General features: G+C 43.3%; 1 protein-coding gene across 1 annotated transcript in view; it reads left to right on the forward strand.

Moving 5' to 3' along the window:
* Positions 1 to 10,000, forward strand: part of sipa1 (signal-induced proliferation-associated 1) — a 64,762-nt gene that overhangs the window by 956 nt on the left and 53,806 nt on the right. The window lies entirely within an intron of this gene.

The raw sequence follows: 10,000 nt of genomic DNA on the forward strand, positions 1-10,000 counted from the left end.
CCTCCAGAGTGTGACTGACACACCACCGGCACGCGTCCTCTCTCTCTCTCTCTCTCTCTCTCTCTCTCTATGTCTCTCTCTCTCTCTCTCTATGTCTCTCTCTATGTCTCTCTCTCATCCATCCATTTTGTAGTGTGACGTAGAGACAGAGCTTTTGCTCTGAAACCATTTCCTCTGACCTGCCGTTACCACGCTTTAACAAAAACTAAAATAGCAGATCTACAAGCTCATAGCGCGGCACTCGGTGCCGCGCTGTGAGCTTGTAGATCTGCTATTTTTCTCCAAGCCCTCTGAGCCTGTGAGCCTGTGATGATGCTGAGGCTGTTTGGACACAGTGTGTTAGAGGGTTGGTTTGGTGGGGGGTGGGTGGGTTGGGGGGGTTGGGCGGTGCAGGGGGTCGGTGGATGGGTGGTGTGTGTGTGTGTGTGTGTGTGTGTGTGTGTGTGTGTGTGTGTGTGTGTGTGTGTGGGGGGGGGGGGGGGGGGGGGGTCAGGTCTGTGGGTGCGGTGGGCGGGTGTTCCTGGTCGCTAGGCTAGGTGAGCACGGGGCACGGCGTGGCGCTCACAACGTCGTCGAGGTTTGAATCCGGCTCACAACCTTTGTCGCATTTTACCCCCCCCCTCATCACTATTAACCCCCCCCCCTCTCTCTCTCTCTCTCTCTCTCTCGTATGAAGCAGAAAGGAGGGAGAGAAAAGGAGGATGTTGTGACATTGTCAGGAAACCACTCTGTGTCTCTGTGCCATGTGAGAGAGAGACATACAGAGACAGAGAGAGAGAGAACGATCTCTTTATCTCTGGGTTACAGACAGACAGACAGACAGACAGACAGACAGACAGACAGACAGAGAGAAATGTGAATTAATCCAGATACATATTTTCACACAGAAGACCATCAACATGTGTGTGTGTGTGTGTGTGTGTGTGTGTGTGTGTGTGTGTGTGTGTGTGTGTGTGTGTGTGTGTGTGTGTGTGTGTGTGTGTGTGTGTGTGTGTGTGTGCAGAAGGGTTTAAGTGGATGAATGAGGATTGTAATGCCATACTGCATGTGTTGTGCACTGACTATGATGCAGACAGACAGACAGACAGACAGACAGCATTGCGCGCGCACACACACGCACGCACGCACACACACACACACACACACACACACACACACACACACACACACACACACACACACACACACACACACACACACACACACACACACACACACACACACACACACACACGGTTTAGGATGAGGCGAACGAGAACGTTGGTGTTATGAAGCAATGGATGATACTTACTGGAGGAGAGAGAGACATAGAGATACAGAGAGAGAGAGAGAGAGAAGGATGGAGAGACATAGAGATACAGAGAGAGAAGGATGGAGAGACATAGAGATACAGAGAGAGAGAGAGAGAGAGAGACAGAAGGATGGAAGGATGGAGAGACATAGAGATACAGAGAGAGAGAGAGAGAGAGAGAGAGAGAGAGAGAGACAGAAGGATGGAGAGACATAGAGATACAGAGAGAGAGAGAGAGAGAGAGAGAGAGAGAGAGACAGAAGGATGGAGAGACATAGAGATACAGAGAGAGAGAGAGAGAGAGAGAGAGAGACAGAAGGATGGAGAGACATAGAGATACAGAGAGAGAGAGAGAGAGAGAGAGAGAGAGAGACAGAAGGATGGAGAGACATAGAGATACAGAGAGAGAGAGAGAGAGAGAAGGATGGAGAGACATAGAGATACAGAGAGAGAGAGAGAGAGAAGGATGGAGAGACAGAGAGAGAGAGAGAGAGAGAGAGAGAGAGAGGCAGAGAGAGTAGCAGTGGTTACATAAGCCAGTCTGTTCAGCGGTTGAAGCCATTTAATTTCCATTGAGCCGCACAACCACTGTGTCTGTCATTAGCATTGATGCTATATGCTATCCACTGTGGCTGTCATTAGCATTGATGCTATGTGCTATCCACTGTGGCTGTCATTAGCACTGATGCTATATGCTATCCACTGTGGCTGTCATTAGCACTGATGCTATGTGCTATCCACTGTGGCTGTCATTAGCACTGATGCTATATGCTATCCACTGTGGCTGTCATTAGCACTGATGCTATGTGCTATCCACTGTGGCTGTCATTAGCATTGATGCTATGTGCTATCCACTGTGGCTGTCATTAGCACTGATGCTATGTGCTATCCACTGTGGCTGTCATTAGCACTGATGCTATGTGCTATCCACTGTGGCTGTCATTAGCACTGATGCTATGTGCTATCCACTGTGGCTGTCATTAGAACTGACGCTATATGGTATCCACTGTGGCTGTCATTAGCACTGATGCTATGTGCTATCCACTGTGTCTGTCATTAGCATTGATGCTATATGATATCCACTGTGGCTGTCATTAGCACTGATGCTATGTGCTATCCACTCTGGCTGTCATTAGCACTGATGCTATGTGCTATCCACTGTGGCTGTCATTAGCACTGATGCTATATGGTATCCACTGTGGCTGTCATTAGCACTGATGCTATATGCTATCCACTGTGGCTGTCATTAGCACTGATGCTATATGCTATCCACTGTGGCTGTCATTAGCACTGATGCTATATGGTATCCACTGTGGGGGTGCATTTCGCCTTTACGACATGTCGCCTTTCTGACGTTAACGAACCCTATACCTAACCCTAACCGCACGCGGAAGCCACTAGTCGGAGTGGCGAGATGTCGGAATGGAAGGTAGTCTGTATTGGTGCTATTGGTAGTAGGTCTTTGGTATTACGGATGTCATGTTTGTCTTTGTTTTGTTATGTCCTGTATTGTCGTTACTGGCAGAGCTGTGTAACATTTTATTTGCCTCTTCTCTTGGCCAGGGCACACTTGTAAAAGAGACACTAGTCTCAATGTGATTTCTCTGGTGAAATAAAGGTTAAATAAAATAAAAAGGAGCACCCCCCACTGTGGCTGGCATTGATGCTAGGGGGGAGGCATGCGTTAATGCGACAGACCTTTTCTCCGACTATGTGGCATCCGCGTGCGGTTAGGGTGCGGGTTTGGTTCGGGTTTAGTATTGGAAACGTCGTACTGCACCCATGCTAGGGTGGCCATTCGTCCGGTTTTATGCCGGACAGTCCGGTTTTTGACCCAGCTCTGCTCCTTCCAGCTCAACCTCTGACCGGACACATAATTGTCCGGTTTTTGTGAGAGTACAGTAATTATTACAGTGTATGTGTCATTTACATGTCTCGGTAAATCTCCCGTTTCATTGTTATAGAATACAGCTCTGCCAGCCAGCCAGAGCATGTGAGCGGAGCGGAGCGGTGAGCGGAGCGACGCGATTTTGACGTGAGCGCGGAGCGGGTTATAAAAAGGTTGGAGCGCTACTCAGAGCGAAGACCGCCTCCCGCTCCAGGCCGCCCTCGCGGGGGCCGCGCACCGAATGTTTGAGCATGCCCGGTCGCACGGACTCAGAGACACACAGACATCCGCAGTGCACAGCGCACCGAGATGTCATTAGAATTTCTACTTTCTTTTTCTTTTCTTTTTTTTACTGTTGAGCGACCCGGTTTGAGCGGAGCGTGGAGCGAGATTTGCGCAAATCAACGTGAGCGAGGAGCGACGGGGAGCGGAGCGCGGGGGGGTTTAACATGAGCGAATAGCGAGCGGCATTTCAGCCCCCTGGAGCGCGGAGCGGCATTTTCACCCGCTCCGCTCCGCTCACATGCTCTGCAGCCAGCCTACTGGCATACATTTGCATATCACGGTCATTCTCACGTTTCATTGGTATAATATCAGCTTGACAGCCAGCCTATAGACAAATCCACAGACACGCTGCCTGTAGCTGCCTGTAGCTGCCTGTAGGCGGCCATTGCTGCAGTGTCGCGTCCGCGTAGCGTTGACACCGCAGCAATGGCTGCGCGCAGGGCAGCGCTCCGTGGATTGGTGTATAGGCTCCACATTGCTGCAGGTGTTTTGTTTTGTCTGGAAGACGCGCTCCCAAAACACGCTCGCCCACATTCTTTTCCGCGGACCAGCGGTTCTTTTATTCTTGTATTTGTTTTACTGAGGATAAGGTTAGAAATAAGTTCAGGGTTTAATAGCCATAGTTTTACTGAGGTTAAGTTTAGGAATAAGGTTACCTAAGTAAACGTATTCCTTATTCCACTGTGGCAGTCATTAGCATCAAAGTGTCGAGTCGGTCGGAAAGCCAGTTTTCCGGAAGTGCCAATCCAATCGATATGCCCATATATAGGCATACCCATATATGGGATCGACCGACTTCAAAGTCAGCGGCGAAGACTAGGGGTGGGACGATATATCGATATCGCGATATATCGCGATACTTTCTCCCGCGATAAATAATCGATATACTGCCAAAAAAAAAACGATATTTTATGTTTGTTTGTGATACGTAGTTTTTCAGACTCTGTATTTGTGTAATGATGATTTTGAACTGTTTGGTGCTATTCTATGTGTTTATGAATTGAATACAAGGACTATCGTGATATATCGTTGGTGAAATTTCATGCAATATATCATGATATCGCAATATATCGAATATGGTGATATTATGGTTATTGAGGGCCTAATATGGTGATATTATGGTTATTGAGGGCCTAATATGGTGATATTATGGTTATTGAGGGCCTAATATGGTGATATTATGGTTATTGAGGGCCTAATATGGTGATATTATGGTAATTGAGGGCCTAATATGGTGATATTATGGTTATTGAGGGCCTAATATGGTGATATTATGGTTATTGAGGGCCTAATATGGTGATATTATGGTAATTGAGGACCTAATATGGTGATATTATGGTAATTGAGGGCCTATATCGCCACAGATATGGTATGGTGAGATACCCATATGGTCACACCCCTAACAAAGACCCGAGGATGTGATGAGCCAATGGGAAGTGGTTTGGGTCAGCGGATCTCCCAAAGATACCCATATATGGAGTACGCTGATGTCATCCATATGACGTCATAGACTGGCCTAGACACGGAACTCCATATACAGATGTGCCACTTCAAAACTTCACATGTCCTGCCATCGCCAATACAGTACATTTTCAGGGGATTCCCAGGGCAATAAGAGGGACAAAGAAGGGCATTTAAAATGCTGAATTATTTTGATGATCACTGCTTTTATGATGCTAATTAATTTGAGCAACTGGTCAAGGACCTCTTCAAATCACCTTTCGCCTCATAATGAGTCTGACACCTTGTTCAACACACATTCTTTTGTTCTCATGTATATGGATGTCTGTTGAAGGGAAAAACGGGGGTGTGTAGTGACAACTTCTTTTCAGGGGCAAAACAGTGCATTTTAAGGGCAGAAAAGGGAGGAAAAAATGCTTTTTCAGGGCACTATCAGGGAAAGAACAGTAACGTGTGAAGTTTTGAAGTGGCACATCTGTATGGGCATAAAAGGGACCCAGACAGACAGATACAGAGAGGACTAGTTATACTATAACTGTTATTTATATTGATCTGTGTGACCAAAAAGACCATTCATTACTGTATCAAAAGTAATCAACAAGCAGAATACTATAAAAACTGGTCAAACATTGTGAAAATAGCTGATCTACAAGCTCACAACGGCTCACAATGCAAAGCGTTGTGGAGCTTGTAGATCTGCTATTTTCACAATATTTATCTGTGGAACCGAGTCAAACTAAATGTAATGCCTCAACTCCTACACCATACCAACCAATACCATACCTCCTATACCATCCAACTCCTACACCATACCAACCAATACCATACCTCCTATACCATCCAACTCCTACACCATACCAACCAATACCATACCTGCTATACCATCCAACTCCTACACCATACCAAGTGTTTGTCAGGGTGGGGGGTCCCCAGTTCAAATAGGATTATTTAAATGATTTGTAACTCTAGTGAGGACTGGTGTGATTTTAAATGATTTGTAACTCTAGTATAAGGACTGGTGTGATTTATAAATGATTTGTAACTCTAATGAGGACTGGTGTGATTATAAATGATTTGTAACTCTAGTATAAGGACTGGTGTGATTATAAATGATTTGTAACTCTAGTATAAGGACTGGTGTGATTTATAAATGATTTGTAACTCTAGTATAAGGACTGGTGTGATTATAAATGATTTGTAACTCTAATGAGGACTGGTGTGATTTATAAATGATTTGTAACTCTAGTATAAGGACTGGTGTGATTTATAAATGATTTGTAACTCTAGTATAAGGACTGGTGTGATTTTAAATGATTTGTAACTCTAGTATAAGGACTGGTGTGATTTATAAATGATTTGTAACTCTAATGAGGACTGGTGTGATTTATAAATGATTTGTAACTCTAGTATAAGGACTGGTGTGATTATAAATGATTTGTAACTCTAGTATAAGGACTGGTGTGATTTATAAATGATTTGTAACTCTAGTATAAGGACTGGTGTGATTATAAATGATTTGTAACTCTAGTATAAGGACTGGTGTGATTATAAATGATTTGTAACTCTAGTATAAGGACTGGTGTGATTTATAAATGATTTGTAACTCTAGTATAAGGACTGGTGTGATTTATAAATGATTTGTAACTCTAGTATAAGGACTGGTGTGATTGTGGAGGGTAAATCAGACTGTGTTTGACTCAACATGAAGCCTGTAAATGTTGTTATTTATCAGAAGGACCGTATAATGTTTTACATTCAGATTAATCATGAAAAATGCAAACATTTACAGTTTTAATGTGTTGTAATACTGATGAACTGACCCTTAACCATCATGTTTAATGTCTGTGTGCCATCGAGGCTGAAAGCATATATTATGCAGCTCTAATGAGATGAATCCATACAACTCTTACAGCAAACAGAGCAGGCTGCATAAGGCCTACCTTATAGTACACAGTGATGTAATGCACGTCTGTCTGTCTGTCTGTCTGTCTGTCTGTCTGTCTGTCTACACACGAGACAGACATGGCAGACAGGCAAACAGACAGACAGACAGACAGACAGACAGACAGACAGACAGACAGACGTTACCAGGCAGATTAACAGATGTAGGGTGAGTCAGCATGTGGGAGTGTTTTGCATGGCAACACCCTCTGTCTGTCTGATCACTTCCTGTGAAGAAAGACAGGGGGGAGGTGGGGAGGGGGGGGGGGGGTGTCCTGGTATCTGCCATGCATTGTCACTGCATGGTTAGGGTGTTCTTTAGGATATTAACGGTATATACTTTATATCACTGGATCTAGCCTGGTTCCACACCAATCTGACATTGCAAAAAAACAATTGCCCAAGACAGATTAAGTCTGGCCCCTCTCAATAGAGATTGGATTTCTCTCCCTCTGAAGTTGTGAGGGACCAATCAGGGCCCAGTATGCAAATATGGGGCGGGTTTATCACCAGAGGCATTTCTCTGCTCTGTGGATCACTGGATCCACTCTGCTGCTCTGTGGATCACTGGATCCACTCTGCTGCTCTGTGGATCACTGGATCCACTGCTGCTCTGTGGATCACTGGATCACTGGATCACTGGATCCACTCTGCTGCTCTGTGGATCACTGGATCACTGGATCACTGGATCACTGGATCCACTCTGCTGCTCTGTGGATCACTGGATCCACTCTGCTGCTCTGTGGATCACTGGATCCCCATGATTCAGGGTGTGTCATATATCTAGTATCTCTGTCCCTTCAGGCATTTAGGTGACAATGTGATGAAATGTGTGTCTGTGATGAAATGTGTGTCTGTGATGAAATGTGTGTCTGTGATGAAATGTGTGTCTGTGATGAAATGTGTGTCTGTGATGAAATGTGTGTCTGTGATGAAATGTGTGTCTGTGATGAAATGTGTGTCTGTTCATACGTTTACATTGTGTTCATCATGGTGGATGATGTAATGTCTCATGTCTTTGTCCAGAGACACTGAAAGACATCTAAGAATAAACACACACAATGTCCTGAGGCACACACACACACACACACACACACACACACACACACACACACACACACACACACACACACACACACACACACACACACACACACACACACACACACACACACGTTTAAATATTGTGTTCCTTTCAGACTGACTGCAAACCACATCCAGGAAATGTACATGCTCACGGATGAAAGATGTGTGTGTGTGTGTGTGTGTGTGTGTGTGTGTGTGTGTGTGTGTGTGTGTGTGTGTGTGTGTGTGTGTGTGTGTGTGTGTGTGTGTGTGTGTGTGTGTGTGTGTGTGTGTGTGTGTGTGTGTGTGTGTGTGTGTGCGTGCGTGCGTGCGTGCGTGCGTGCGCGCGCGTGCGTGTGTGCATGTGCGGTATCGCTGTGAAATTAGGACATGACTCACACTTCTCTGGGGGGGGGGGGGGGGGGGGTTTAGAATGTGTGTGTGTGTGTGTGAACAGCTCTTAATGTGTAGTTGTCTTCCTTAGTGCACTGTGTGTAGTTGTCATGTGTGTTCTGCACACCACACCTGATTGGCCAACGCAGCAACATTTTCACAATAAGAGCGTGGGGGGGGGGGGTTGGGGGTTCAGGGTTTTGCTCAAGGACACTACGACACAGAGAGAGCCCGGGATCCAACCTTAAAGGAGCACTTCACCCATTATCCAACCCCATATAACTGGTCCTCACTATCATTCATATGCAGTGATTGTGGCTGTGTGACTTTGTATGGCGCTGCACACAGAGCTATATTTATCCATTTGGTTACATTTATACACTCAGTGTTAAGTGGTAGATTTTGTTTTTGGCAAAATAAGTGTTAAATAGCTCTATTTAACACTTATAACACAAGAGTGTTTGTTCAGTAACATTGTTAGCTCTATAGCAGTGATTACTATCACAATATAGAGCTATTTAACACTGTTACTGAACAAACACTCTATAGTAATGATTACTATCACAATATAGAGCTATTTAACACTGTTACTGAACAAACACTCTATAGTAATGATTACTATCACAATATAGAGCTATTTAACACTGTTACTGAACAAACACTCTATAGTAATGATTACTATCACAATATAGAGCTATTTAACACTGTTACTGAACAAACACTCTATAGTAATGATTACTATCACAATATAGAGCTATTTAACACTGTTACTGAACAAACACTCTATAGCAATGATTACTATCACAATATAGAGCTATTTAACACTGTTACTGAACAAACACTCTATACTATAGAGTGTTTGTTCAGTAACAGTGTTAAATAGCTCTATATTGTGATAGTAATCATTACTATAGAGTCTATAGTAATGATTACTATCACAATATAGATCTATTTAACACTGTTACTGAACAAACACTCTATAGTAATGATTACTATCACAATATAGATCTATTTAACACTGTTACTGAACAAACACTCTATAGTAATGATTACTATCACAATATAGATCTATTGAACACTGTTACTGAACAAACACTCTATAGTAATGATTACTATCACAATATAGAGCTATTTAACACTGTTACTGAACAAACACTCTATAGTAATGATTACTATCACAATATAGATCTATTTAACACTGTTACTGAACAAACACTCTATAGTAATGATTACTATCACAATATAGAGCTATTTAACACTGTTACTGAACAAACACTCTATAGCAATGATTACTATCACAATATAGAGCTATTTAACACTGTTACTGAACAAACACTCTATACTATAGAGTGTTTGTTCAGTAACAGTGTTAAATAGCTCTATATTGTGATAGTAATCATTACTATAGAGTCTATAGTAATGATTACTATCACAATATAGATCTATTTAACACTGTTACTGAACAAACACTCTATAGTAATGATTACTATCACAATATAGATCTATTTAACACTGTTACTGAACAAACACTCTATAGTAATGATTACTATCACAATATAGATCTATTGAACACTGTTACTGAACAAACACTCTATAGTAATGATTACTATCACAATATAGAGCTATTTAACACTGTTACTGAACAAACACTCTATAGTAATGATTACTATCACAAT

The sequence above is a fragment of the Gymnoscopelus microlampas genome (genome assembly GCF_963454915.1).
Source record: "Gymnoscopelus microlampas genome assembly, chromosome: 12".
Taxonomy (NCBI): Eukaryota; Metazoa; Chordata; class Actinopteri; order Myctophiformes; family Myctophidae; genus Gymnoscopelus; species Gymnoscopelus microlampas.